Source organism: Martes martes (genome assembly GCF_963455335.1).
Source record: "Martes martes genome assembly, chromosome: 3".
NCBI lineage: Eukaryota > Metazoa > Chordata > Mammalia > Carnivora > Mustelidae > Martes > Martes martes.
This window is the reverse complement of record NC_137890.1, coordinates 61441240-61467766: the sequence shown is the minus strand read 5'-3', so window position 1 is coordinate 61467766 and position 26527 is coordinate 61441240. Positions and strand designations below refer to the sequence as shown.

Here is a 26527-nt window from a genome sequence, read left to right as displayed (position 1 = left end):
ACTATGGCCAATCAACTCAGCATTTTTGTACATCTTTAAAAGTAACAATTATGATTACGATTCAATGCAATTACAATTTTTATTTTGCAACACTGAGGTTGGTTTTCTGTTTTTGTTTTCTTGAGTATATGTGTGAAAAAGAAAAAGATCAAGTTCAGTGTCTTGACAGTGGTCATTTTTGAAGATAACCCTCATTCAACTTGCTACAGCTGCAAATTTGGCTGGTGAGCAAAGAGATGGCAATTCTCTATTATAGAAGCAAATCAGGTATTTTATTTTATTTTTTAAAAGATTTTATTTATTTATTTGACAGAGAGAGATCACAAGTAGGCAGAGAGGCAGGTAGAGAGAGAGGGTGAAGCAGGCTCCCCACCGAGCAGAGAGCCCGATGCGGGGCTCAATCCCAGGACCCTGGAATCATGACCTGAGCCGAAGGCAGAGGCTTTAACCCACTGAGCCACCCAGGCACCCCTCAAATCAGGTATCTTAAAGAGTCTGTTTCTAATATCATGTGACTTATTTCTCCTTACAGTAAGCTTCTCAAGCCTGTACCTTACTCATCCCTATGGTACATGGCAGTGTCTTGGTATAGTAAGAAATCAGTACTGACCAAACAGAAATGTGAAAAGGCATCTCCCAATCTCATGAGATTAATGTGGATGTCAAACTTACTCAAAGATAGTTTCTATATGACACATTGTATATACTCTTTGTGAGGCCACACAAAACGTGAGCGTGTGACTTTGTGCATGAGCATGTGTGCATTCTTCACCCACGCATCTACATATACAATGACCCATATGTAGAAGCCAATCAAGTGTTTATAAGCCCCAGCCAGTTTTAAGTCCTTCAGCTTCTTTCAAATGCAAAATATCCATATACTCTTAAATAGTGAGTTGTCAAACATAAGGAAAGCTGCGAAGGATAATAAATTGATGCCTTCATCTGAGCTTAGAAACAGAACAATGAGCTTTTCAAAACATTTGGAAGCTTCCAGAATTTTTCCTTGAGGACTTAAAGAAAGGTATGTAGGAGGACAGAAGTATAAACTTCTTAACTGATCTCTGGGTATTTACTGAGTTGATATAGTTTAACTTTTTAGAAGAAAATACTTATTTTATTATTTTTGTGATGGATGCCACCAAGGGAAGTATGAGGCAATGTGACAGAATATAGGAGGTAACAAAGTTCTTCTGGGTGTTCACTTCCCTACCCTGGCTATGGATTTTCTTCCCCGTGATTCTCTCAGTAAAAACATTATTTAACTTGTCACTTTTTAAATTCCTATCAGTATTCCTTCAAGAAGTAGCACCATGCTCATTTCTCATTTCTGAAGAGACTCACAGTTGAAGAGAACAGACTGATTTTTAAAAGTAGTGAAGTCGTTCTCCCATGAGCAGCTGATGGTGTGGGTAAGAAAGCTGTGCATTCATCTAGGCCTTGACTCACTGCCCCCTCAGTCCCAAGCAGGGGTAGCTTGATCCTGAGTCCCCCACTTTAGATCGTCCCAAATTTCCTCACATACACGCTGAATAAATTTATTAAAGACCTTTGTTATTTAGGCAAGAGTTTGCTGAGTTCAAAGAGTTCATGTTACTTTGAATACACCGAAATGGTTCTCTAGCGTGGGCAAAAGGTCACTCAATTCCTTTCAGGACAAGGCAGGGTGTAAAATGAAACAACTAGGTGCAGACCTGTATTTAGAATCAACATAGTAGATTTAACAAACACAATAAAATTACCAGTTCACTGCACTGGTGCACTTAATTTTTTTGTTCATTTGCTTTTCCTATGAAAATAGAAACACGTAATCATGGAGAAAATTTGGGAGAGTTCTGTCAGCCACTTTTATTCTTATTTTTTTGATCAAAGAAATAATATGCTATTTTAAAGAAATGTTAAGAGAGGCATTTAAAAGTCCTTTGTGATATTGCTTCTCAGAGATAACTATAATACAAAGAATTATTGGAATAATATACATAATAAAACAAAATAGTAATACTTTTAAAATTCAGTTTCTAGTATTAATTCTAGTATAGGTAACATACAGTGTCATATTAGTTTCAGGTGTAAAATACAGTGATTCAACTCTCCCATACATCACCCAGTGCTCATCACAAATGTCCTCTTTAACCCCCATCACCTATCTTCCCCATTCCCCCCCTTCCCCTCTGGTAACCACCAAAGTATGTTCTCTATAGTGAAGAATCTGCTTTTTATTTTGTCTTTTTTTTCCCCTTTGTTCACTTGCTTTGTTTCAATTCCACATATGAACAAAATCATATGGTATTTGTCTTTCTCTGACTTAAAATGTTAATACTTTTTAACAGAGCTTTCTTTCTGTTAACAAATCATGTATATAATTCCACATGAGTACATGTTTATCAACTTCACTCTTTTTAATGACTGCAAAGAATGTGCATAATGGTCTCCTACTGAGAAATGCCTGCATTTCCAGTTTTCCTTATTTAAAAATATTACATTCAATATATTTCATCTTTTTATATCTCCAACAATATTTCAATGAAATGAAGTTCTAGAATTGCTGGATGAGAGGGTACGACCATTTAAAATTTGACAGCTATTGCCAAACTGACTTCTTAAAAGATTTTATCTTTTAACACTCACAAACAATGTAATGTGAAAGTGTCGCTGCAGCTTAGAATATTTTGTTGGGTTTAATCAATCAAAGCTCAGTAGATCAGAGATGTACACATTACACAGTTTTTTAATCCATCTTTCTGTCTTTCCTTCTTTACATTCAACTGTCCACATATCTATCATCCTAAGTTTTTTTTTTTAATACTTTTTTAAAGCACTTTTAAATTCACAGCAAAATTGAGAGGAAGGCACAGAGATTGCTCACATACCCCCTGCTCCCCTCCAAAGAGCCTCCCCCACTAACATCTCTCACCACAGTGGTACATTTATTACAACTGATGAGCCGACACTGACATATCATTATCCCCAGTCCAAAGGCCACAGTTTACCTTGGGTTCCCTCTTGAGATTGCAAATTCTGTGGTCTACAATAAATGCATACTGACATGTATTCACTATTCTGGTGACTGCAGAGTTATTTCCACTGCGCTAAAAATCCTCTGTGCTCTGCCTATTCATCTTTCTCTTCCCACCAAATCCCTAGCACCGATTTTTTCACCGTCTTCAAAGATTTGCCCTTTCCAGATGATCATATAGTTGGAATCATACAGTTTGCAGCCATTTCAAATTGGTTCCTTTTACTTAGTACTATGCATTTAAGTTTCCTCCATATGGATAGCTCATTTCTTTCTAGCACTGAATACTATTCCATTGACTGGATGTACCACAGTTAATCCTTTCACGTACAGAAGGACATCTTGGTTACCTCCAAATTTTTGTCAATTATCAATAAAGCTGCTATAAACATCTGTATGCAGGTTTTTGCAGGGACACAAGTTTTCAACTCCTTTGGATAAAAGAGCAAGGACTGCTGGACTTACGGTAAGACTATGTTTAGTTTTAAGAGAACGACCGGGGGGATGGGGTAGCTGGGTGACGGGCACTGGGAAGGGCATGTAATAGAATGAGTACTGGGTATTATGTAAGACCGATGAATCACAGACCCCTACCCCTGAAACAATCATTATATGTTGATTAACTGAATTTTAAAAAAAGATTTAATAAAATGACCAAAGTGGCTGTACCATTGTGAATTTCCACTAGCAGTGTATGAGAGTTCCTGTTGCTCCTCATCTTAGGCAGCACTTGGTGTTGCCAGTGTTCGGGATTTTGGCCACTCTAATAAGTGTATAGTGGTATGTCATTTTAATTTGCATTTCTCTGATGACATAGAATATGGAGCATCTTTTCATATGCTTATTTGCCACCTGTAGATCTTCTTTGGTGAGGTTATCTGCTAAGGTCCTTGGCTCACTTTTATTCTCTTACTGTTGAGATTTAGGAGTTCTTCAAATATTTTGGATAACTCCTTTTATCAGATATATCTTCTGCAAATATTTTCTCCCATTCTGTGGCTTGTCTTTTTATTCCCTTTACAGTGTTTTGCAGAGAAGAAATATTTCATTTTAATGAAGCACAGTTTATGAACTCTTGCTTTCACCATACCTATGTTATAGTATCTAAGATGTCATCAACAAACTGAAACTCATCTAAATTTTCTCCTGTGTTACCTTCCAGGAGCTTTACAGTTTTGCATTTTACACTTAGGGTCTGTGAGTTATTCCAAGTTAATTTTTGTGAAGGGTGTTAAGGTCTTGTCTAGATTTTTTTTTTAATTTTTTACACATTTTTTACATGTAGATATCCAGTTGTTCCAGCACAATTTGTTGAGAAGACTATTTTTTCTCCATTGTATTGCTTTCACTCCTCTGTTAACTTTATTCATGAGGGTCTGTTTCTGGGACCTCTGTTCTGCTGCACTGATCTACCTATGTATTCTTGCATCCACACTACACTACCTTGGTTACTATAGGTTTAGAGTAAGTCTTGAGGTTGGGCAGTGTTGTCAATCCCCCAACTTTGTTCTTCTCCAATATTGTGCTGGCTCTTCTGGGTCTTCTGCCTCTCCATATAAACTTAAGTCAGTTTGTCAAGATCTATAAAATAACTTGTTGGGATTTGGATTGCACTGACTTTATAGATCAAGTTGGGAAAAACTGACATCTTGACAATACTGAGTCTTCCTATCTATGAACATGGATCTCTCTCCACTTATTAAAGTTCTTTTTTTCCATTTTATTTTATTTTATTTCTTTTCAGTGTTCCAGCATCCATTGTTTATGCACCACACCCAGTGCTCCATGCAATACGTGCCCTCCTTAATATCCACCACCAGACTCACCCAACCTCCCACCCCTCTCCCCTCCAAAACCCTCAGTTTGTTTCTCAGAGTCCACAGTCTCTCATGGTTTGTCTTCCCCTCCGATTTCCCCCATCTCACTTCTCCTCTCCATCTCCCCATGTTCTCCATGTTATTCCTTATGCTCCACGAGTAAGTGAAACCATATGATACTTGACTCTCTCTGTTTGACTTATTTCACTTAGCATAATCTCTTCCATCCCATCCATGTTGATACAAAAGGTGGGTAATTCATCCTTTCTGATGGAGGCATAATACTCCACAGTATATACGGACCATATCTTCTTTATCCATTCGTCTGCTGAAGGGCATCTTGGTTCTTTCCACAGTTGGGTGACTATGGCCATTGCTGCTATGAACACTGGGGTACAGATGGCCCTTCTTTTCACTACATCAGTATCTTTGGGGTAAATACTCAGTAATGCAATTGCAGGTCATAGGGAAGCTCTATTTTTAATTTCTTAAGGAATCTCCACTCTGTTTTCCAAAGTGGCTGCACCAACTTGCATTCCCACCAACAGTGTAAGAGGGTTCCCCTTTTGCCACATCCTCTCCAACACTTGCTGTTTACTGTCTCGTTAATTTTGGCCATTCTAACTGGTGTAAGGTGGTATCTCAATGTGGTTTTGATTTGAATCTCCCTGATGGCTAGTGATGATGAACATTTTTTCATGTGTCTTTTAGCCATTTGTATGTCCTCTTTAGAAAAGTGTTCATGTTTTCTGCCCAGTTTTTGACATGATTATCTGTTTTCTGAGTGTTGAGTTTGAGGAGTTCTTTATAGATCTTGGGTATCAGCCCTTTGCAATGTCATTTGCAAATATCTTCTTCTATTCCATGGGTTGCCTCTTTTTTTTGGCGACTGTTTCCTTTGCTGTGCAGAAGCTTTTGATCCTGAAGAAGTCCCAAAAGTTCATTTTCGTGTTTGTTTCCTTTGCCTTTGGAGACTATCTTGAAAGAAGTTGCAGAGGTTTGTAGTTTACTTCATACAAATCTTTTAAATATTTTTTTACATATATACCTAAGTATTTCATTTTGGGGGGTGCTAGTGTAAATGGTACTGTGTTTTTAATTTCATATTCTGCTTGTTCATTACTGGCATACAAGAAACAACTGACTTTTATATATTAATTGTGCATCCTGCAGCCTTCATATAATTATTAGTTCCAGGAGGTGTTTTTGGTCAATCCTTTCAGATTTTTCTACATAGACAATCATGCCATCTACAAAGAGTTTTATTTCTTTCTTCCTAGTCAGGATACCTTTTATTTTCCTTTTCTTGTCTTATTGCATTAGCTAGAACTTCCAGTACAATGTTGAAAAGGAATGCCTGCCTGAAACCTGACTTTAGTGGGAAAGCTTCCGGTTTCTCACCACACCTAATTGTTTTTAATGTTCACTCTACCAGATCAAATGGTTTGGTATATATAAATAAAAAGTCAATAATTATCTCCACCTTCATCCCTTTTGAGGAAACCAGTGTTAATAGTCTGGTGTCTTGTTTCAAAATCCTTCTTTCTCCTTTATCTTTATATCAACATATGTAAACACATAAAGGGGTTTTTATTTGTTTTGTTGCACAAAAATATGGTCACACTATAGACATTACAACTTGCTGCCTTCATTTATATTAGAGCTATCTTTCCAGGGCAAGACATGTGATTCTAATTTATTCCTCTGGTGGCTGTCTTGTACTCCAAAACATGAATATGCCATATTTTAACTCACATACTCTCTGTTAGATGGACATTCTATTTGTCTTCTATTTTGTACTATAAAAATACAGCATGAAATGTCTTTGCATGTTTAAACATATTAATTAAACTACAGGTTGAAAAGATTGCTAGCTCAAAGATTATAAGTACTTAATATTTTAATAAACTCTCCCAGATCTCACTTTCCAGAAGTATGCGGCATTTCAATTCCCTACCACCTGATCCTCAGGCAATAGCCTATTTCCCCATAACTAATCAACACTGGATATCACTTATTTTTTCAATTTTCTGCCAAACTGATGTGCAAAAAACTGTAACTCAGAATGGTTTGATATGCATTACCCTAACTGCTTATGAGCTAGAGTACTTTTTATATGGTTATTTGCCATATTCATATCTTGTTCTAAGGATTTCCTCCTTAAATCCTACCACAGCTTGATTTCTTAAAAAGGAGAGCATGAGGCAAAACTTAAGTACTGCTGCTTTATTTGACGGTGCAATATCAGCAGTGTGAATGAAGGAAAAGCAAAAAGAAGCAGAGAAAGTTAGGCTGTACATCACTAAGCTGGCCTGTGTTTCATGGAGAAGCCCAGTTAGTTTTCTAGCATACAGGAAATCTCTAACAGACAGAATTTAAACACCAAGCTTTGGAAGAATCCGTTCAAGAAAAGGATGGAGAGGGAATTTATCTGCTAGCTCTCCTCCCTTGCTTTAAATTTTGATAGTAATTCCATGGGAACTTAGCTTCCCCCTCCTTCTGGAAGATTATACTATCTAGCCTTATTAACAAGCCACTGGGAGGTCAAATCTTAGGCTTTGCAAGTGCTGTGCTTCTTACAACTCTGAAAGTTGCTAGGAACCAGAGAGCTATTTTCCTTAAGTTTTCATTTAAAGAGAGCAAAGCACAGCGGTTAAGAGTTAAGAGCTTGGATACTGGTCAAACTGTCTGTTTTAAATCCTGGCTAAAACACATACTAGTAATATGATCTTGGACAAGCTGCTCAAGATCTCTGCACTTCAGTTTCTGTTTCCTTAACAGTAATAGCCTCATTAGCCTGTGGTGAGGATTTGGTTAATATTAGCTTTTAAAGCAGTGCCTGGCACACAGTAAGTATTCTATGAGAGTTAAGTAAAATAAATAAATGCTACTTTTGTAAAATGAATCAAGGAGTCTTCCTTTAGAAAAAAAAAATTCTGGAATAAACTGAACAATTTTAATCAGAGTATTAGAGAGAATTTGGCTATAAAATACTGAATGTTGGGTTCTTTTTTAAATAGCAGCTCTTTAACAACTTTTCTAATTTCTCATACAGTTATCAGTCTCATAAGCTCTCCTGCTTCTCTTTGAGTCAAATTTATCAATTTATATTTTATTATAAAATCATCCACTTAAGTTTTCAAACATATTACCATATGTAACTAACATAACTTTGCTGATTCTTTTTAACTGTCTTTCATATAAAGGCAATTCTGCTATGAGTTATTCTGAAAATGTGAAATTTGTTTCAACACAATTGGTAAATTAAGGAACAATTTGGGCATAGCTCAAATTTCATGTCACTTTTACATGATTTTGTCCAGAAACACTAGATGAGAACAGAAAACTGAACCAAGCTACGTATGAATACATAAAGCAGAGACACCCAGATCTCAAACATCTGCCGACTACCTCAATGTACCACCTGATTTCCAATTACCAATCTGATTTCAGATTACCTCCTCCCACCATTTCCAAATAACTCACAAGCTGCAATCCTTTTGAGGCACACTTCCACAAGCAAACCTCAGGCCTTTTTCAAGGTAAAGGGCCATCGTTACTGTAATGTTTATATACTCCCTAATTTAGCATGTCTAAAACTGTGCTACATTTTTATGAGTGTCCCATCTTTATTTTTCATATATCATGGACTACGTTGTGTGTGTATGTGTTTACCATAGTTTTTAACTACTGTATTCCTACCTTCATTTTCCTCTAAGCCTTTTATGGCTTTTGTTGTGCAATTCTACATAGTGCAGTGATATTTAAAAACATGTTGCATTATAGCAGAAATGAGTGGTTATATATATAATGTGGTTAACACCTCTTTCCTTATGCTTAACATTATATACTTCTTATTTCTTGTTTTCCTTAATGAGATGTGCCAAGGAACTGATCTATTTTATCAGTACTTTCTAAAACTCAGCTTTTAGTTTTCTTTACTGTCCTTTTGTTTTCTCAATCTTAATTTCAGTACTGATTTCTGTAATTCTCTCTTCCAATCTTCTTTTGGTTTATTTTATCACTTCTGTATAACTAAAGTTGAATGCTAGATTCACATGTGTAACACCTTTTCATTTTTTTTCTTGTCTTTTTCTTTTTTAACATTTTATTTATTTGACAGAGACAGAAACAGCGTAAGACAGAACACAAGCAGGGGGAGTAGGAGACGGAGAAGCAGGGAGCCGGTGAGCAGGGAGCCAGCGAGCAGGGAGCCAGATGGGCTCAATCCCAGGACCCTGGGATCATGACCTGAGCCAAAGGCAGACGCTCAATGGCTGAGCCACCCAGGCACCCCCAGCTTTTTATTTTAAGGTAAAATTCTCTAATATAGATTTGACTGTATTCCACAGGTTTTTAGACAAAGTGGTTCTCCTTTAAAGCGATTTCTGTATTATTTTATGTATTTCAGGAATAATATATATACTTATTTACTCTTTCAATTAGGAAATTACTTAGGAAAAAATGCTTAATTCGCAAGCACTTACATTTATAGCTACCTTTTTGTTGCTGCTTTCTAGTTTTATTGGTTTATATTCAGAAAACATAGTATCTTTACTTTTTAAAATTTACTAAGATTTTCCTTAGTCAAGATATTCATGATTTTGTAAATATTCTGTAGATATAAGAAAAAATGTATTTTATCCAAAGTTTTATATTTACTTGTGTATCTATTCAGTGAAACGATGATAGTTTTCAAATAATCTGTATTTGTATTTTGTATTTCTTGCCTACTTGAATTTCATATTCAAAAACAGATGTACTAAAGAAATCTGGTTTTTGTTTTTTTAGAAACATGCTTCATTTTAAATGTTTATTATTCTGACTATAAAAGTAGTATGTGTAATATGGTAAATTTTAAAATGGAACACTATCAGGAAGGAAAATTTAAATAGTCGATAACTTTGCCAAATAGTGCTAATTACTATTAATATTTTTAATATTTACTTTTTCATCTTTTCTTTTGTATACATAAAAACACATTAAATTGGAATAATAGTACCACTGATACTGTTTTGCAGCTCTCCTTTTTAACTTTATTACATGACCATTTCCAATGTCATTAAATATTCTTTGAAAATACACATTTAATGGCTACATAATATTCCACTGGAAGGCTACATAAGATTTTATCTAATTAGTCCCTGACTGTTACATTTCTAAGACACCAGTGTTTTTATTACTATAAAAATAATTGTTAAAATAGTATTTATTATTATGAATAATCTTTCTTTTCATGATTATTTTCTAGAAATGCAGAGTTATTGATATAAAGGTACAAATACTTCTCAAGCACTCATTACATATGACCAATACTTTTTCTATATAGTTAATGCCAATTCATGTCTCCTCTTTCAGTGTATAAGACAGACCATTTTATTCAATGCCAGCCAACAGGTATATAATAAAGTTGGTAATACTCAGGCAAAATTAAGATTTAAAAAATTTCACACATTGAAATGTTTATTAGCTCTAAGTATTTCCTTTTATGACTTTTCTGTTGTCTATAGAATTTTAGTGCTTTTCTATTTGTATGCTTGTCAACTAAAGATATTATCCTTCCTCTGTCATATTTTAAGCAACAATGTATTATTTTCTTTTAAAATGCATTTAAGTACCTTTTTTTATACTGAGTTTTGAATTTTATGCAAATATTATATTTTCCTTTGTAATTTGCATTGTTTTAAAGCTTATACATTCTTCCGGATGGACTGTTTATAAATGTCCACTCTAGTCATGTCTAGTTTTTTGCTTTTCATTTTTTAAGGCTTTACTTTGTACATCAAAGTTACTTATAAGATATAAGGTACGGGTTAAAATTGATTTTTTTTTTAAGGCAAGCCAACTGCTTTTGAACTATTTATTTAAAAACTTTTCCCATCCAGGACTGACATGTGATGTCATCTTTCCCATATTCTATGTTCTTACATATAATTGGATCTATTTGGGAGTTATCTAACTCTGCTCTATTGACATTCTATTCTTGTGTCAAAATGAAAATGATTTAATTACTGCAGATATCAAATGTGTGTTAACCACAGGCTATGTGTCTCTTAATTTTTCTTCTTAAAAAAATGTAGCTCCCTAAGACCCAACAATTGCACTACTGGGTATTTACCCCAAAGATACAAATGTAGTGATCTGAAGGGGCACCTGCACCCCAATGTTTATAGCAGCAATGTCCACAATAGCCAAACTATGGAAAGAACCTAGATGTTCATCAACAAATGAATGGATAAAGATGTGTATACATACAAGGGAATATTACTCAGCCATCAAAAGAAATGAAATCTTGCCATTTGCAATGACATGGATAAACTAGAGGGCATTATGCTAAGTGAAATAAGTCAATCAGAGAAAGACAATTATTGAATGATGTCACCCATATGTGGAACTTAAAAAACAAAACAGAGGAGCATAGAGGAAGGGAGAGAAAAAATAAAACAAGACGAAGTCAGAGAGGGAGACAAACCAAAAGTGACTCTTAACCACAGGAAAGAAACTGAGGGTTTGACCTTTATAAGTCTTCTTTTATGTACATTAGTAAGTTTTTATATCTTTTTCACCTAAATTTCACCTATTTCTTTTTGGGAACATTTTCAAGAGTCCTGTTGTAAGCTTCCATGAATGGGATTGTTTTCCATTACTCGGTAGACTCAGTGTGAAAAAAGACAGATTCACAGGTGCTACTTTTGGATTAAAATGAAAAACAGTGATATTGCAGTTCCTAGAGACATACTATGGATCCACTAAAAATCTTACTTGTGGCAATTATAGCGTGACAATTATAGCGAGGCGATCAATACCAGATAGGGTAACTTGGTTAAATGGGACATTTGCCACAGCTGTAACTCCAAAGGCAGCATGGACAACCATTCTAGGCCTAATATTTAGAAGGAAAGGAAAAGGCATGTTTCAGGTCAAATTAAGAACAGAGAGGAAAAAAAATTGCAAGACTGGCTAAGGTCCAGTGTTATGGGCCATTACTACCAGAGTGTGCTTTGGGCTGAGGGTGCAGTAAAGACTGTAAGTGGAGTAATACTGTTATGCTTCTTTGTGCATTTGTCAACACATTTGTCAACGTGTTGTTGTTTGTCAACTACTCCTCTTTGTCTCTTTGAATTCCTACAAAAACCAGGTTCTCCATAATGAATCAATCAGAAGGTAATGTTACTTTATTTGGGCAACATCGTGTTGCAAAGAGAAGGTGCCAGCATGCTCTGTCATTAAAGAATGTACAAGAAGGTCCATGCCTTTGTATACATGTGCCATTCTCAACCTCCGGGGGGCGTGTTTCATGAGAACAGGAGTTACTTTCTACTGCTTTATAAAAATGTACCTGTCAAGTAGGTACCACGGCTCCTGTTTGGTAACAGAGGTCACCTTACCTGAGTCAAGTTGTTACTCAGCTTTTTATCAGTCTAAATTAGAGGTCAACAGATAGTACTTTGTGTTTTCACCGAGATGAAAGGTACGGTTTTGTTTACTAGTCATCCTTAGACTCCTAGACATCCTAAGTTCCCAGGCTTTCCTGGATTCTTCTGTGAAATGCAGGAAGTAATGCAACAGCAGACTATAATATAGCAGGCTATAATCCACAGTGCTGGGACGCCTGGGTGGCTCAGTTGGTTGAGCGGCTGCCTTCGGCTCGGGTCATGATCCCAGCGTCCTGGGATCGAGTCCCATATCGGGCTCCTTGCTCGGCGGGGAGCCTGCTTCTCCCTCTGCCTCTGCCTGCCACTCTGTCTGCCTGTGCTCGCTCGCTCGCTCTCTCTCTAACAAATAAATAAATTAAAAAAAAAATTAATAATCCACAGTGCTGTGATGTCGCTTCTGATTCTACCCAGAGAGCCAGGCATGGCAGGGGCAGGGTGAGGCCCAGGTGCTGGAAGAAATGAAAGCATCTACACACCCTGCAAAGATACCTGAACTCCACACTCATGCCAAGGCAGCAGCTGCCATCCTGGGCCAAGCTCATTTCCTGACCAGTTTCCTCCTTCCCTTCCTGCTTCTCTTTTTTTCCCAAAGTAATGTTCAACCACTGCAAAATACAAGAATGTGTTAGCAATCAATAATAATGAGTTTAGAAGGCAATGAGCTTGGGTCTTCTGCTAGTCCCATGGGGACCCTAACTCTTCAGTATGAGTTTACAGCGAGGAATGCTAGGCGGCTTCTAAGCATGGCCCACCTGCTCACCCATTAAGCATTAAGGTGCAAGGAAACAGATCCCAAAGAATTATAGTAACAGAACCACAGTACCTTATGAGAAGAAAATATACGCATCCATTTTTAGTTGCTTGCTTTAACTGAACATTTGCCAATGATCTCTTATTTCTTAAAATACAGCACTACTTTAGGGAACAGAAATATACCCTAAAATTAGATAATTAGCTACTGATTCTTCGTTGTGTTTGTTGTGTATCAGAGCATATAAACTGATTTAATGCTTGATAAATCTAATTTTTATGAAGAAAACAGAATTAGAGTCTCTGTATAAGTTTTCCTCTCCTTTCAGAAAAAATAAATCTCAAACTGAGCAGCAAGATCATACAAAAAATAAACGGGAACTCTTAACTTAGCCCAAATGTGGTAAGAATGAAAGAAGAAATGATGTCATCTTCTTAACTATCCAGCAAAAGTATCACAAAAACAGCTCTGAGGTACTCACATATGCGCCCATGCAAAGCCATTACTGGAGAGAGGAGACATGCATGTAAAAAGCGTCATGAACACAGAGGTACTACATTCCTGGTTGGGAACAAAGGTGTCTTCTTTCTGTATCTGCCTCCATAAAAGAGAAACTGACTTCGTATTGCAAACTGGTACAGCCACTGTGGATGACAGTGTGGATGATTCCTCAAAAAATTAAAAACAGAACTACAAAATGATCCAATGTTCACATTACTAGGTATTTGCCCAAAGAATATGAAAATACTAATTCGAAAGGATACATGCACCCCTATGTTTGTTGCAACATTATTTATAATAGCCAAGTTATGGAAGCAGCCCAAATGTCTATATAGTTGAATGGATGAAGAAGAAGTGGGGTGTGTGTGTGTGTGAGTTTGTATGTATATGTATACACACAATGGGATATTATTCACCCACAAAAAAGAATGAAACCTTGCTATCTTCAACAAAAGGACAGATCTACAGGGTCTAAGCAAAATAAGGGCTAAGCAAAATAAGCCCGTCAGAGATAGACAAATACCATATGATCTCAGTCATATGTGGAATATAAGAAACAAAACAAACGAACAGAGGGAAAAAAAAAAAGAGAGAGAGAAATCAAAAAACAGACTTGTGACTACAGAGAACAAACTGACAGTTACCAGAGGGGAGGGGGTGAGGAGATGGGTGAAATAGATGATGGGGATTGAAGAACACACTTATTTAATAATCACTGAGTAATATACTGAAACGCCGAATCACTATATGGTACACTTGAAACTAATATAACACTGTATGTTAACTACACTGGAATTAAAAATAAAATAAAAAAAGATCTCTAGTCTTCCATTTTCCTGGCAATAAAGTTCATGAAACCCCAAAGGCAAGTTGTTTATGAACTTTAGTGACTTTTGAAGATTAAATACTAAACATGGGTTAGAAAAGAGAGAGAAATTGATTGAAAGCTGAAATCTTGTTGGAAGGTCCAATATTGGTAAAATTCTTATTTTATATTTTCATTTGAAATCCACTTCTGCATCTACTTTCGAACTGTTCAGAAAATTTTCAAATACATTACTTAGGGTCTCAATTGTTAATTTACATGTAGGTGACTGATCTTTTTTTATTGTGGTAAAAAGTACATAACATTAAAGTTACCATCTTAATCATTTTAAAGTGTACAGTTCAACAGTGTTAAGTATATTTATATTGTTATGAAACACATCTCTAGCATCTTTCTCATCTTGCAAAACTAAAATTTGATACCCAATAAAAACTAACTTCACCCCACCCCCACCCGTTTCCTTGATAACCACCTTTCTAACTTTTTGTTTCACTGATTTTATATTTTGTTTCTTTCATACTTCAGATATTTCATACAAAGGGAATCAGACAGCATTTGTCCTTTTGTGATTGGATTATTTCACTTAGCCTAGTGTCCTCAAGGTTCATCAATGCAGCATGTGACAGAATTTCCTTTTTTAGGGCTGCATGATATTTCACTGCATGTATGTACCACCTTTTCTTTATCCATCCACCTTTCAATGGACATCTGGGCTGCTCTCGTCTCTTGGCTATTGTAAATAATGCTGCAATGAACATGAGTGTGCAAATCTCTCTTGCAGGTCCTGCTTTGAATTCTTTTGGGTATATATTTGTAAGTGGGATTGCTGGATCATATAATAATCCTATTTTTAATTTTTAAGGGACCTCTATACATAAGAGGGTGATTGAGTTTAAATTCAGTGTTCGAAAACTACTAGTACTTTTAAAACTACCTTCTTGGGTGGCCTGGGTGGCTCAGCTGGTTAAGCGGCTGTCTTCAGCTCAGGTCATGATCCCAGCATCCTGGGATCGAGTCCCACATCGGGCTCCTTGCTCAGCAGGGAGCCTGCTTCTCCCTCTGCCTCTGCCTGCCACTCTGTCTGCCTGTGCTCGCTCTCTCTGACAAATAAATAAATAAAATCTTTAAAAAAGAAATAAAATAAAACTACCTTCTTTTTTATTGTATGATTTCAGAATGAACAATGTCTCCTTTTGCCTTGGCTATCAGGTAGTTCAGAATCCAAGTCAAGTCTTAAGCCTACAAAACATGCTAGTCATTATCATCTTCATAGGTGTGTTACTCTAGGTTCCACTCAGGGTCTTTTGGTTGCCAGGAACTCAAGCCAGTAAAAAGAGGATTTACGGCAAAGAGACAGAGGCCATACAGAGAAGCCTGCCAGCCACTAACGCTGCACTTGCCCACCCTCTCTCTTGCAGGCTCCAGGCTTCTCTCCTGGTATCTCTGTGTCTTTTTTCTCCAAGTGCAATCTCTTACCCTTCTCAACCACACAATCTCTTCTGACAACTCAGCTTCTGCTCCCTCATAACTGGAGCCTGCATGTAGCCATCACAGCCTCCCCAATCCCTTGTCTACAACATGACCTTTCAGCTTCACCTTCCACCCACTGGCTTGCTCTCTTGGTACCTCCAGGTGCAAATTTAAGGCAGGAATCTGAACAGCCTACATATCTTTTCTAACTCAGATGCGAGCCAGTCCATACAAGTCCCCCGGCCACTCTTCAGCCCAGCATCCTCTCTCAGTTCAATCAGTTAATACTCAAGAGAAAATGGGATCATGAGCTACAAAACATGGCTACCTCCATCTTTTCTTGAGGGCCCATATGGGCCCATTCTTTCACCACGGAAGAGGCTGAGCAGGGACAGACACTGTGTATGACATACATACCTGGTCCATCTTCCCATGACCACACCTGTAAAACACACATGCTCTAACATTCTATGTCCCTTAATTATGGCTATCTCCATATTTTGGGGCACATACACACAAATAGGGTCCCTGGTCTTGATTCCAATTTTTATGTTTTCACTTTCAGTTTTTTAAAAATTATTTAAATTAAATTTAACTAACATATAGCATATTATTAGTTTCAGAGGTAGAGTTCAGTGATTCCTCAGATGCATATAACACCCAGTGCTCATTCCACCAAGGGCCCTCCTCAATGCCCATCATTCAGTTACCCCACCCCCCCCATCCACCTCCCTCTGGAAACCCTCAGTTTGTTTCCTAGAGTTAAGAGTCTCTTATGGTTTGTCTCCTCTCTGTTTTTGTCCTATTTTGTTTTTCCTTCCCTTCCCGTAGTTCATCTGCTTTGTTTCTTAAATTCCATCACATTTAGTTTATTATGTATATTCTTGCAATTCTTCACAAAAACTTTCTGAAATCAGATGAAACATATAATAAACAGAAAATCCATAATGATAAACAAAATAAACTAATTTTACAGAAGCTGACCTTATTTTGAAGGCCATTTTTATGCTATAAAATTGCAGTGTTTTCAGCATTATTGAGAAATTTAGAATGTTGAAAAGAAATTCCAGGAAAGTAGTGAATTCTGCTCCAATTATTAAAGGTGGGGGGTGGGGAACAACTTCATTTCCTAATCCTTTCATAGAAGGCAAAAGGTCAAGAGGGCCACTCTCTTCATGGTTTCTAGCTGTTCTTTCCCGTCTATGAAAAGAAGGTCACTAGTCCATGGGGTGAGGACAAAGGAGTCTCCACCTTACCCATGAGGTTCTCATTTGGCCTCTTTCTACCAACATGTCTCGTGCTCTCTCTGGACTTGCTTTCAATGTGTGTTATTTTTCCTTCCCACACAAATTCTAAAAATCTGAAATCCTGTATGGATGACGCTAGGAAAGACCCTTGAAGATTCTTATGTTCTTACTTACGACTGTCTCTACACCTCAGCAATCAGTGACCTGAAATATGTGGATCTCTTTGCTGTCTTTTGCTTAAATTAGCAGTTCTCAAATTCTCTAGTTCCCTTTACTCTTACGAGTTATTAAGGACTCCATGGGTTCTATCTATTGATTTTTAACATAGTAGAAATTGAAACTGAGAAAATTTTAAAATATGAATTCATTAAAATAACAATAAAATATATGACAGTCATATAAAGCACACTATTAAAATATCTATATTTTACAAAACAAAAAATAAAGTGGAAAGTGTGGCACTGTTTCCCCATTTTTTGCAAATCTCATTAACAGAAGACCGTTGGATCTTCATACCTGCTTCTGCATTCAATCTGTACACTTATTAGAAAATGAGAGTAAAAAAGGCAAATCACTTTTTACTATTATTATGAAAATAGCTCTAACCTCGTGGACCACAGTTTGAGAACTACTGGTTCGGTGACTGACCTGCCTTTGGTTTTGATTAACCTTCACTGCAAATTCTGCCAATGTGCCCTGCAGAGTTCAAATAATTATTCTTGTCTGTCTATAAATTATGGAAAGAGGCTTCTCTGGCTACCAAAATATGGACCATTCTCCCCACCCAGGAATTGGAAGGGTAGGTGCCTTTTTCCCCTCCTCTCAAATGCCTAATGACCCTAACCTTCTCTGACCACATGAATTTTTACGAAATGGCTGAGAAGGGATACTTCAGCTGCAAACTCTCAGCCTCAACTCCAAACTCTGTTAGAAACCCTTAGTCATATTTCTAAGAAGACTGACATGTGTCACAATACATGGAAGCAAGAGAAAAGATGAGGTTTGTGTAACAGCAGCCTCTCTAGATTTAGCCTCTCTAGATTCAAAATACCTTCAAAAAAAAACCAAACTGAGGTCTACAAATTCTTTCCATAAACTCTTCCAAATTCAGGTTCATACACAAAACACATGCAAGGCAATTTCATGGTCTTTCCACACATAAACCACAGGGCTGGCTGCTTCCTCTCTAGGTTTGCCTGGGTGTTTAATGGTTTACCTGTCATCATCTTTCTTTAGAGGATGGTAACACATTTTTTTGCTTTCCTACCCCGAGTCTTCCAACACCAAATGCAAGTAGCTTTTTTAATAATATCTCTCCCAAGAGGATGGCAGGGAGAAGGTAAAAGAAAAAAGATACACAAGTTTGAATGCAACAACTTTCAAGCCTGCCTCTGGCAAATTTCAGAATCTTAAGGACAAAGGCTCTTGGAAGTTATTCAATGAACGGGGAATATCCTGCTCAAGGCCAAAACCTGAAGCCAGAACACTGATGTATTACACAAAGAAAGCTGCTGAAGTCCCCTATGCCCCCATTACCCTTCACAGAGAGCGAAAGAGAGCACATATTTTCACTAACAGCTAAATACAATAAAAGTTCTACTGTAACATTAAACAGTAAATTACATGAGAGATCAGTTTATATAAATATCTAGTTGCCTGTAGTTATTTTTCTGGCTCAAAACTTTTGAGAAAATTATTCTGAACAAAAAAGCTGCATGCCGAAATCAGAAACCGCTAGCTCATCTCATCAAAGTTAGCGGGATAATCAGGGTTGGTGACTACCGTTCCTACTTATGAAAGCAGCTGGAGGTCTAGATCGTTGGTTGCTAAGTTGTGGATTTCCTGGAATTCTAGAGTCTGTAAAGGGTCTTAGAGATTGCCTAGCATAGTGACTCACTCTTCCGATAAACTGATGTCCCCAGATAGTAAGGGACTTGTCCGAGGTCACAGGCTTACTGGGTTGCACAGCCCAGGCTTAAAATATGAGTCTGTCTCTTTAATTTTTTTTTTTTAATCTACTGATCTTTTGATTCAAACAAACCTCAAAGAACCTCTTCAAAAAGATACTGAAACCCAGGCTAATGTCTCACTGAACTGCTATGTACAAAGGAAAACATTACACTGCAAATTCTGAAATCACCTGATTCTTCAGAGAATCCAGATAACAATACATTACAAGAAACATGAAAGAAAGTTAAGCACAAAGCACCACGAAGGCCTCCGTCATTACTCTGTTACCCAAGTCTGACACCTGGAAGCAGGACTCACTGGGATGGCATGGACACGGACGGTGTAGATGCTGGCTGTGGGAGACAGCAACTGACTTAACCCTGGCTGCAAATGAGCATGCCTAGAAATTATCCCTGCCAACTACTGCTTCTCTCCACTCAATTTCTCCTACACATTTAGTCATCAGATCCTTACCATCCCTCTTGAACCCATGTCCTTTCCAATGTATTTCCAAGTAAACCACCTTTGTCCTGGTCAGGGGTCTGCATCACAACTTCTTACCTAGACTTTGCACATGTTTCTCCTTTCCTAACCAACTGTTCCCATTCTCTGATCTCCATCACTTCTCAAGCTTATCCTCCTAGGCAAGGCTGAATGGTCTGCATTCACATGATCACTCATAAAGCAGAATGGGTCTTTCCTTTGCTGAAAATCAAGAGACTGCAGATCTTTCATGCTGTTGTACAAACTACATTAAATGAAAGTTATCATGCTATTTTATAATCTGCATTAAAGCTATATATGATCACATTATTTTACCTTTTCTTGTGGATTTTAGGTTGAAAGCACATAGTTTTTGTTTTCTTCATAGTGTGCCTCCCATGTCAGCATTTTTGCCAAAAACATATAAGAACAAATCAATAAATATTTATAAAGAAACATTCATTTTTTAAAAATATCAAGTCAAGATTTAATTGTACTACTATAAACACCATGCCTCAGGGCCTTTGCACTGTTGGCGCCTTGGTCTTAAACACTCTCTTCCCAGAAGTCAGCATGAGCCCAACCTTTAAGTCCTCTGCTCAAATTACACCTTCTCAATGAAGCCTAACATGTCCACCCTTTTGAAAACCACAACTCATCTCTACCTACCCTCACATTCCCAACCCCTCTTACTCTGCTCTGTTTTTCCCAGAGCATCTATCACCTTGTATTATACAGAAGTTACCATATTTTTTGTTTATTAAATGCAACATACACAATGAGAGGGATTGGGGCTGGGAGTGGTCACTGATGTATCTCAAACATTCAAAACCCTGGACTGGGACATAGAAACTACTCAACAGATGATTGTTTAAAGAACTGAATAAAAGAGTTGAAATGTCATTTTAAGGAAATTTTAAGTTACTTTAAGTAAAATGTTATTTTAAGCTCACTATCAATATACTTTTGAAATATGTGAAAATAATAACGTCATATGCTATACATATTACAAAGTATAATATTTTTTAGTAATGGTTGAAGTAGAAGGCATGTCTACCTAGAGAAGGTGTGAATGAAAATATATACAATTACTAGACATTCAAATGATGTTTAAAAAGGAAAGAGAGCCTAACTGCCAAGCTATTACTTTTTGTAATCAACGGCAAATGTACTTAAAAAAAATCTATCTTTCTTTCTTTCTTTCCTTCCTTCCTTCTTTCTTTATTGGATAGGGGGCGGGCTTGGGTATGCATGCAAAGGGCAGGCAGGGGCAGAGGAAGAGGGAGAGAGAGAATCGTAAGCAGACTCCCTGATGAGTGTGAGGCTCCTCACCAGCACGGAAAGATCCCTCAGATCATGACCTGAACTAAAATGAAGAGTCAAATGCTTAACCAACTGAGCCCCCCAGTCCCCTCAATGCCAAATACACTCTGACTCAAATCTAAGGACTAATCAATGTTTCACTTCCTAGGTCAATAGGAAAATACAACAACGTGCTGCTCTTTTAAAAACTCGAGATAAAACTGACATATACCATTATATTAGGTTCAGGTGTACAGCCTAAGAGTTAATATTTGTACACACCGTGGTGTGCTGCTTTATATGGTTAACTATTTCTCATCATGGTCTCTGTGCCATAGTATTAAATTTCTTTTTCTGGATTTAAATTCGCAAAACTTCAGCCTGAACACTATTCAAACGCGTAAAAATGCATCATAGCAAGTAGTAAGAGAAAATTACATATAAAACCCAGTAATGGGGCACCTGGATGCCCAGAGGGTTAAGCCTCTGCCTTCGGCTCAGGTCATGGTCTCAGGGTCCTGGGATTGAGCCCCACATCGGGCTCTCTGCTGAGTGGGGAGCCTGTTTCCCCCTCTCTGTCTTCCTCTCTGCCTACTTATGAACTCTTTCTCTGTGTCAAATAAATAAATAAAATCTTTTAAAACAAACAAATGAACAGAAGAAAGACCCAGTATTACTAGCCACCAAAAAGGCGCTTACAAGAAACAAACTGGTTTAAAATTATGATTTAAAAAGATTATCTTTAGGGGTACCAGGGTGGCTCAGCCAGTTAAGCCTGTGACTCTTGATTTCAAATCAGGTCATGAACTCAGGGTTGTGAGATGGAGAGAATCTTTCCATTGGCCCCCACACTCAGCAGGGAGTCTGCTTCTCTCCCCCCTCTGTCCTTTCCCTAGGCGCTCTCCTTCTTGCTCTCAAATAAATAAATAAATAAATAAATCTTTTAAAAGTAAGTTCCACTTTAAAAAAATTATCTTTGAACTTAGATGGCAACTAATTATGCAACAAATCAAGTCTTCAATTTCAAATAAAACTAACCTTTATCAAAAAGGAAATTAGGGGCACCCGAGTGGCTCTGTCGTTAAGCATCTGCCTTTGGCTCAGGTCATGATCCCAGGGTTCTGGGATCAAGCCCCATGTCGGGGTCCCTGCTGGGCTCTCTGCTTCTCCCTCTCCCACTCCCCCGCTTATGTTCCTTCTCTCTCACTGTGTCTCTCTCTCCGTCAAATAAATAAATAAGTATTTTTTTAAGTAAATTAAATTTCATCTCTTCTTGAAATGAACAGAATTTCTGCTATAAAAATAATAATCATTCATTAAGGCCTTTATATGTTTTTTTTTCAAGATTTTATTTATTTATTTGAGAGAGAGAGACAGCAAGAGAGGGGAACACAAGCAGGGGGAGTGACAGAGGAAGAGGGAGAAGCAGGCTTCCCGTTGAGCAGGGAGCCCGATGTGGGGACTGATTCTGGGACCCTGGGACCATGACCTGAGCTGAAGGCAGATGCTTAATGACTGAGCCACCCAGGCGCCCCTGTTTAAATTATTTCATGTAATCCTCATAAATCCCCAAGAGGCACATATTCCCAATGTACAGCGAGTAAATTAAGGCTTATGTAAGGTTAACCACCTCCTCATGATTAACCAGCTAAAAGATGGGAGAGCTGGAATTGAGATGCAGGTTTCTCTGGAAGCAAAGTTCATACCTCAACCACCAGGATGCCTTCCCCTGATATGTGCCCCTGATGTATGAAGGCCAAGCGTGTCAACAGCAGTCTCTACCAGGAACTCTGAGTGGCCCTACCTGACAGAGGCAGGGAGGAAAGTATAATCACCTTCTCCAAAGCAAAGAGCTAACAGGAAACAAGAACTTCTAGAAGGCTGACTAGACTGTAAGAATGAAAGGGAAAGGAGAAAAACTTCTGGGCAGAAATGCAAATGAAACTGGTTGGCTTTAATTCCCCTGAAACTACTACTGAGGTTCCAATTTGTGTAAGGGCTGTGCATATCTTATGTTTCCTGCCTTCAAGTGGCTCAGGCTAACGGAGGTCAAGAAAACAAGGAAATCTGCACTTATGAAATGTCTCCTATTTGCCAGACCCTTTCAGGAACTATATATGCTATCTTATTTCATACATGATCATATAAATAAAACATACATGTAAACTAGTAAGTATCACATTAATACTAAAGTATAAATTTGAACTAAGTGCTATGAGAACCTTAAGAAGACCTCTTCACTCTGCCCTGGAGTATGGCGGGCTTCTCAGAAGAATGGATTTGGGGCTTTAAGCCAATTCTTAGAGATAGCCGAGGAGCTTCTTGAGGGGAGGGAAGCAGGCAGTGAGCAAGGGGACTCCATGTCCATGGACACTGATGTGTGAGCAGAACAAGTCTGATATTTGGGTAGGAGGGTTTTGACACTGAAGCTGATAAAATGGGCAGGAATTGAAGGAATCTGAGTTTTATCCTTTTGGAAGCTGTTTAGAGTCTACACAAGAGGAGTGGCATGAATACACCAGAATTGTGAATATCTGATGGCAGAGGAGATGGCGGGAACTAGAGACAACACATAGTACGACAGATCTGGGGCTTCTTGCAGCAGCCCAAGCAGAACAGGTGAGAGACAGGTATTTTTAAAAGTACCAGTGGGAACAGACCTGGAGGGAGAGTCTGGAGAGTGTTCTGAGGTCAGCGGGACAGGTCAGGGGTTGCTGGGAGGAGGGAGTCAGCAAGCAGGCAGCCTGTGTTCAAGGCTGTCCCAGATCACTGCGTAGGTGAGTAACTAACACAGGTGATGGCAATCCGGCGACAGGAAGGGCTATAAAAGAATAACTGCTTCCTTCACACGTTTTGGCTCTCATGTGTTCTCAGGCTTTACAGCGCAAGAATAAATGTCAGATGGCTCTTTGGGGGGTCGGTTTCATGACTGCTGTTGTCAAAGTACTTTGGGAGGAATGTCTTCAAAGGTGATTGACATGGAAATGCCACCCTAGTCCCTCTGGGCTCTGAACTTTGCCATATAAATATCAGTGACATGAGAACGGTGGTTCAGCTCTACAGTTTATATAAAAGATTAGCTCCAAGCAAACATCAGCAAAATACTTGTGCACACAGAGAATGTTGTATATGCCTGGACGGAAATGGTTAAGAAAAGATTTATGAAACAAGACTGATTCCTAGTGTTGTAAAACTTTGTAGGGGCACAGATAGCTGTCTGGACGTTGGGTCTATAAAACTCAGACTCTTAAATAAATAGAGAGTGGCAGAGCCCCCATGGCTGATAGCATTCACTCCTCCCACACTTCTCAATCCACTGGAGTAAGGGTGTCTCCCTGATAGGAAATTTGCTACATCTTCTCTGAATACCTTTCAGAGCATCTTTAGTAATCTGTACATCTCTCTGAGTTCAACCTTTTCCTGTGAGTGATGAAGGTTAAAATGGCAACAACCTAGATGAGAACATTTTGGGCAGAAAAATTAGTCTTTGACAGTCCATGTTTTTGCACATCACTGGTGAATTACTGTGGTGACATAGCAAAGATTGAAAGATGGGACCAGAATTAAGTGGAACCATCCTAAGGAGAAGGCTGCCATTAAGATACTTCCTCCCCTCAGAACTGGTCCGTTAACTCCACATGACATGGATTGTCACTGTCTTCTGGTTACCACCAATGGAAGACGCTGCTGTTGCTAAGACAACGATGTGGAAAGGAGCTAATACCATGGAGCACTTGACATGCATGGGTACTGTTCTAAGAGCTTTGTATGTGTACCATGTCAGAAAATCCTCACAACAACCTGATAAAATCATTATAATTATTATCCTCATTTTACAGTTGAGAAAACTGAAGCACAGAGAGTAAAGCAACTTGCCCAGGTTGACACCACTTGGGAGGACAGAGCTGTGATTGAACTCGGGGAGTCTGATTCCAGTGCCTGTGGTCTTAGCCCTATGTACTGTCCAAGCAACAGATGATATTAATTAATGTACTCGTTTGTGAATTTGTCTGTGAATATTTACAGAGCCCTTGCAATTCATGGGCACTGCGCTGGGTGTCAGGGATGTAACGAAGAGTCAAGCAGACACGGTCGCTGCCCTGTGGAGCTTATGATGAATATTCACATTCATCAAGTAATCACACAAACGAGTATAAAATGACAACTCAGACAGCCGCTAAAGAGGACAGGCACACGGTGCTATGAACATTTATAATCCAAGGATGGAACTGCTGGAAGACCGAGGGAGACCTCCCCAAGGCAAAGAAAATGAAACTGAAATCTGAAGGATGAGAGTTAAGCAGGAAAGGAGAAAGGAAGCTCACTCAAGGCAAAAGGTCCCTGAGAGGATGGAAGCTGGTGAGCATAAGCATCTGAAAGTAACTGAGGCTGAAACTCCAGAAGGGAGGGCACTGCGCAAAAGGAGGCTGTGGAGGAAAGGACCAGATCCGGCAGGGTCACACGGGCCATGGGAAGGCTTTGGGAAGGCTTTGTCCCATAGGACAAAATGAAATGTGTATTTTGGAAAGATCCTTCTAGCTCCAATATGGAAACCAGACTGGAAGAGACAGAATGGATACGGGATGACCAGTGAGGTCAACGGAGGGTCCAAGGATGAGACAAAGAGCAGGGAGATGGTGGTGGTGATAGGAGTTGATGATAATGAGAACGATGATGGAGTGGAAGCTGAGAGGTATTTGGGAGGTAAAAACCAGTCAGTGATTGACTGGGCAGAGTCAAGCAAAGAGGAAGGAGAATGACTCCACAGAGCCCCAGCTCATGCAACCGAGTGGACAGTGGTTACACTCACAGAAATAGGGAACTCTGGGAAAGACTAGGTATGTGGAAGGCACATGAGTCTGATTCTGGACCTAGTGAACTAGAGGTTCCTTTGAGATACTCAACAGGAAATTTGAAGGAATGGGAATGTCAGAGAAAAGGTCTGAAGAGAGATCAAAAAGTTAAGAGTTACTGTCATATGAATAACAAATGAAGTCATGACTCAGGTAAAGACAGCCCAGAGAGGAGAGAGATGAAGGCCTAGAAGGAATGTGGAGAAACTCCAATACCAAACCAAAGCTGGCTAATGCACATCCTATGATGAAAACGGAGACAAAACAGGCAGAAAACAGGAAGAAAACCAGGAGAGTACAGGGTTGTGGATGTACGTAAAGAAACTATTTCAGGAAGAAAGAGCAGAGCTAAATGCTGCAGGGAGGTCAAACATGATGACAACTTAAGAATGTCAGCTGGACAGACTCACAAGGAGATTTTCTGTAACCAGCACCGGAGCTGTTTGGATAGACTGATGGCACTGGCAGCCGAACTGTAGAGGTCCGGTCCGAGTCACTGGTGGCGGGGGGTGGAGAGGGGAGTAGGGAAATGCAGAAAGTCACTACTATGACAATTCTTGTGAGAAGTGTGATTATATGGAGAGAAGAGAGACAGAACACTAGGTGGATAGGGAAGAGCTATGAGGTCTTTGTTCTCATTAAAAACAAAAACAAAACAAAACAAAAAAACAGCGGCACCTGGGTGGCACAGTCAGCTAAGTGCCTCAGTCTTGATCAGGCGCAAGGTCATAATCTCAGGGTCGTGAGATCAAGCCCCACATCAGGCTCTGCAGCTCAGCGGGGTCTGCTTGGGGTTCTCCCTCTCCTCACTCCCTTTGCCTCTTTGCTCTGCACTCTCGCTCTCTCTCAAATAAATAAATATTTTTGTAAAAACC

At 38.6% G+C, this 26527-nt stretch overlaps 1 protein-coding gene across 1 annotated transcript in view; it reads right to left on the bottom strand.

Annotated features, from left to right (window-relative positions):
• The window catches only part of WDFY2 (WD repeat and FYVE domain containing 2), a 173526-nt gene that overhangs the window by 50745 nt on the left and 96254 nt on the right, over positions 1 to 26527 (bottom strand). The window lies entirely within an intron of this gene.